General features: G+C 27.8%; 1 protein-coding gene across 1 annotated transcript in view; it reads right to left on the bottom strand.

Annotated features, from left to right (window-relative positions):
• Positions 1–3,469: 3,469 nt before the first annotated feature.
• Positions 3,470–5,000, bottom strand: part of pio (zona pellucida domain-containing protein piopio) — a 75,541-nt gene continuing 74,010 nt past the window's right edge. The window contains exon 9 of the mRNA XM_035871315.2: positions 3,470–5,000. This exon is cut by the window's right edge and continues 1,122 nt beyond it. The gene's annotated coding sequence lies outside the window, so the exon portion shown is untranslated.

Here is a 5,000-nt window from a genome sequence, read left to right as displayed (position 1 = left end):
GAGTGAGTGAGATAGAGAGAGAGAGAGAGAGATAGATAGAATGAGTGAAAGAGAGATCGTCAATCCAAGAAAGATGTAAGAAGAAAACGTTTATTGAATCGATTAATAATAATAATAATAATAATAATAAAAAAAAAAAAAAAGAAAAAAAAGAAAATGAAAAAAAATAAAAAAATAAACAACAAAACAAAACAAACGAATTTATAGATCGTATAGCTGGATGATCGATCGCAAGACGTTGTCGAGCGTTTTTTATATTATTTTTCTACAAGGAAGAGGAAATGGTCGGGGTGGATTGATAATCAACGGTATATGATCGACCAAAGAAGATAAATGAGATGACTAGAAGAAGCGGAGAAAAGGAAAGAGAACAAAGAAAAGGAAAAAACAAAAAAGAAAAAAACAAAACAAAAAAAAAGAAAGAAAAATTGTCTATCCAAGGATTCCATCATGGAGGAGGTATAATTAAATCGTAATGATAATAATTAAGTACTTACAGATCGAATCATTTTGTTTTTTTTCTTCAGATCTCTTTCTTTCTCTTGGTTATCATTATTAATATTATTATTATTATCATTATTATTATTATTGTTGTTGCTGTTGTTCTTGTAATTATTGTTTAATTTCCTTTTCTTCTTCCTCCCCTATCCCTCCCATCCTCTTTCTTTTTCCTCTTTTTATTTACTCCTTAGATTTCGAATTTTCTCGGTGAATATGTTTTGCCGTTAGTCTATCAGTTCAAATTTTAAAAGTGTAATACATTTTTTGTTTTGTTTTTCTATGTTATTCATTATAAAAGAAATAGAAAAAAAAAGGAGACAAAAATTCTCTGAAAGATTCGTTGACTTTTCGTCGACGTAAACGTTCAATAATTTATATAACAAAACGGCAATTTTTTTTTTATCTCATTGATAGAATATTCTTTCCAGATGTTATTTTCAAAGTTTCTTCTTTTCTATCGATCTTTCTCGTTCGTAAACGCGTTCGTTGATCTTTTTCAAGAAAGATCTATCGATCGATAGTGTCGATTAATTCCTTCCTTCGCTTCGTCGCTAATTCCCCATCGTCCCTTCTTCTTTTTTTTTTTTGGTATTGTCGATTAACGATCTATATTGTGTTTTGTGACGAATGCGTACAAGTATTTAAGTAATGTATTTATTATTGAGAGAAAAAAAGAAGAAAAGAGAAATAGAGAGAAAGAGAGAGAGAGAGAGAGAGAGAGAGAAAGAGAGATAAAAAGATATAATTTATATTTCTTAAAGACATAAAAAATTCTTAAATATATAAGAATATCGCGAAGAAACGCAAGTAGAAAGTGTGTGATGATGGTGATGGTGGTGATGGTGGTGATGGTGGTGGAGGAAAAAACGTTTAGGCATATTCACCGACTCCTACATGGGCTGCACTAAATAACTATTACTATTACTAATATTACTATTACTATTACTATTACTATTACTATTACTATTACTATTACTATTACTAATACTATTACTATTATTATTATTACTATTACTATTATTATTACTACGAATGCTGTCGCGTCCGAACGAAAATAAAACTAGCCTTTTAGAGATTGTATCTGATAAAAAGAAAGAGAGAGAGAGAGAGAGAGAAAGAGAGAGAGAGAAAGAAAAAAAAAAGAAAAGGAGGGAAAAGAAAAAAAGGTGTCAGCTCGAAGAGTTCCAAATTTTCGAACGATTTCATGTCAATGTGTATGCCTGTATGTATGCGTATATGGATGTGTGTGAGTGTGTATTTGTGTGTGTGTGTGTGTGTGTGTGTGTGTGTGTGAGTGAGTGTATGTGTGTGTATGTGTGTGCGTGCGCGTGCGTCTGTGCAATATATATATATATATATATAAGTAATATATGTGTACGATAATATAACAGAGGATATATTTTGGACAGACACATACACATACACGTATATACATATACATGGACATACACATACACGTGGTACATGATCGATCGATAAAACAAAGATAAAATATAATAATAGTAATTAAAAAATAAATAAATAAATAAAATAAAATAAAATAAAATAAAATAAAATAAAATAAAAAAATAAAAGGAAATCGGTGACGCGAATCAAGAGCTATATTACCGACCCAAGATGCACAACATCGTAAAGAGCCGGAAAATTTGATAGAACACATGTCAGTCTAATTATATTTCTTGTTATATTATATATATACATATATATATATATATATATATATATATATATATATGTATATATATGTATGTATGTATATTATCATATTTTCCAAAAACGAATTATATATGATTCAATAAAAAAGAAAGACACTCTCGTTTGATACTTTGTGAGACCTTCTTAGATTCTATCTCCTTAATTCTCGAAATCAGTCGTACGAATTGATTTAAAGAAAATTTTATTTTCAAACATAGTAAATACGCACAATGTTTTATGTCATTACATAAATTCGATTTATTCATGAGAATTTATTTTAAGGTTTGATACTTCCCTATTGGCATTAATGTTAATTTTATTGATATATCGATAATATTATAGTTATGATTTTTTTATCATCTGTCGGTAAAAGATATTTTTCAAACACTTAGGTATACATTTTATTTCACATACTACATTATCGATTATATATGACATGTTATTGACTATCAAATGTAAAAATTAACATTTTCAAAAAATTTATATATATATATATATATATATATATATATATATATATATATATAAGAAGGTTAATTTTATAAAAACCTTTTTCTTTTCTTTTAGAAAAATGAAATAATTCTCTTTTTTTAATGGTTACAAGATTTTATTAAGTTTTTCGTTATTTACATAATATCGTTGTATGATACTACTTTTGACAAGGGTCCAGAGTAACATTATGGGATCATCGAGGTCTATCTTCTGAAGGGGGTGAAATAAAAAAAAAAAAGAAAAGAAAGAAAAAAAACAGGAAAAACTAGAAAAAGAGAAAGAGAGAGAGAGAGAGAGAAATGGACGGAAGAATACTATACAGGTATTTTTATCCCCAATGTCGCTATGAACCAATGCCATTTTGGCTCGACGATGGACGACGCAATAGTAATTATAATAATAATAATAATAATATTAATATTAATATTAATAATAATAATGATAATAATAATACAAAAAAAAAAAATGGAAAGAAAGAAACGAAAGAAATGTGATCGCAGTCCAATCGTCGGCCAAATATCATTTCGCAACAACAAGAGCTTTCGTGGACTCTCGAAAGATCCCCCAAGGCTTTCTTATTGCACAATCGAAGAAGGACAAGTATACGAATCCCGCTTGAAAAGAGGGAGAATCCATAACAAAAAAAAAAAAAAAAAAAAAAAAAAATGGCCGTTGCCACATGGCGACGAACGCGTAATTTTCTTTTCTTTTTTTTTCTCTTTCTTTTTTTTATACATTTTTTAGATCACTGTTTGTTATTTTTTTTTTTTATTCTTTCTTCTTTTTCTTTTTTTTTTTTTTTCTTTTTTATTTCTTCTTCATTCGTTCTCCCATCGTACTTCGGACTTCTTACAATTAAAAAAAAAAAAAAAAAAAAGAACAAGAAAAGAAATAAAAAAAAATAAAAATACGAATTCGTTCGTCGTCTCCTTTTTTCGTCGAGCCAAAATTTTTTACAATTAGGATTCGTACCCACCACCATCACCAATCACGTTGGACCCAGTTTTACGCGAGACGGCGATATTGGCAGTCGCTTTTTTTTTTTTTTCACTCGTTCGTCTTAATTTTAACTCGTATTTTAATTTTGCTTCTTTTTCTTCTTTTGTTTTTTTTTTGTCGCTTTTTCTTTTTGTTTTTTTCTTTTTTTTTGTTTGTTTTTTCTCCTTTCGATTTAATTTCGTCGATCGTTAAAATTAAAATGCTCCCCCGTGAATGATACTTCTTATAACGTCGGGTTATTCTCTATATCTCTCACAAATTTTTTCAACGTATTATCTTAATTAATAATTATTAAGAAGCCAATAGGCTCGTTTTTTTAAATGATTTAACACGTTGACAATAGCACACCTCTCTCGAAATTCATTCGATTCGAATAGATTATAATAATAATAATAATAATAATAATAATAATAATAATAATAATAATAATAATAATAATAATAATAAGAGAGAGAGTTTTAATTAGTAACAACAACAGTCGGAGCAGCACCTGGTTGATTGAAATTATACTAATTATCATTAAGAGAAAATGTCTTTAAGCGTTACAAAGGATTTAAAATTCGATTATACATTAGAGTACAAAGGTATTCGTTTATTTAAATAATAAACGCTATCTCTCGGAATGATCGTAATGATTGGTCGTAAATGATAGAGAAGAAAATATTAAAAGTTATATTTATCGATCGATTATTAAAACGAACAATTTTCTTTCCCCTCTCGGAATAAAATTTCTCTCGGTGTTTACGACCATATCTCCGAACCTTTACTCTCGATGATAATCGATTTCAATCGATCGCGAAAATGCATGATGATGATTGAAAAAAAAAAAAAAAAAGAAAAAAAGAAAAAAAATTAGGAAAAAAAAGAAGAGACGAGAGAAGTAAAGTGAAGAAAAGAAAATTAAATAAAGATTCACAATCGGATCGTTATCACTGGAGTATTTGATTCGATTCAGAGCTCGTCTGGATTGATTTAAAAAAAAAAAAAAAAAAAAAAAAAGAAAAAGAAAAAGAGATCTTACATACTACGAGTGAGAGAGTTTCGATTAAATTACATTGCTTTAGAAAGATGATCGTAAATATATATATATATATATATATATATATATATGTATATATATATACACACGTATATATATATATATGGACGGAAAATATATATATATATATATATATGTGGACGGAAGATTTATATTTGATGTGCAGTTTAGTGCGGCAGGTATGTTACGTAGGACAGGGTATACCGGACTAGTATACAGTAAAATTATATATTCATATGTATACATATATATCTATTTATATATACATATATAT

The sequence above is a fragment of the Vespa mandarinia genome, chromosome 1, assembly GCF_050613455.1.
Source record: "Vespa mandarinia isolate Hongniang chromosome 1, ASM5061345v1, whole genome shotgun sequence".
NCBI classification, from domain to species: Eukaryota; Metazoa; Arthropoda; class Insecta; order Hymenoptera; family Vespidae; genus Vespa; species Vespa mandarinia.
The sequence above is the reverse complement of the archived record's forward strand: the minus strand, read 5'-3'. Positions and strand labels throughout refer to the sequence as shown.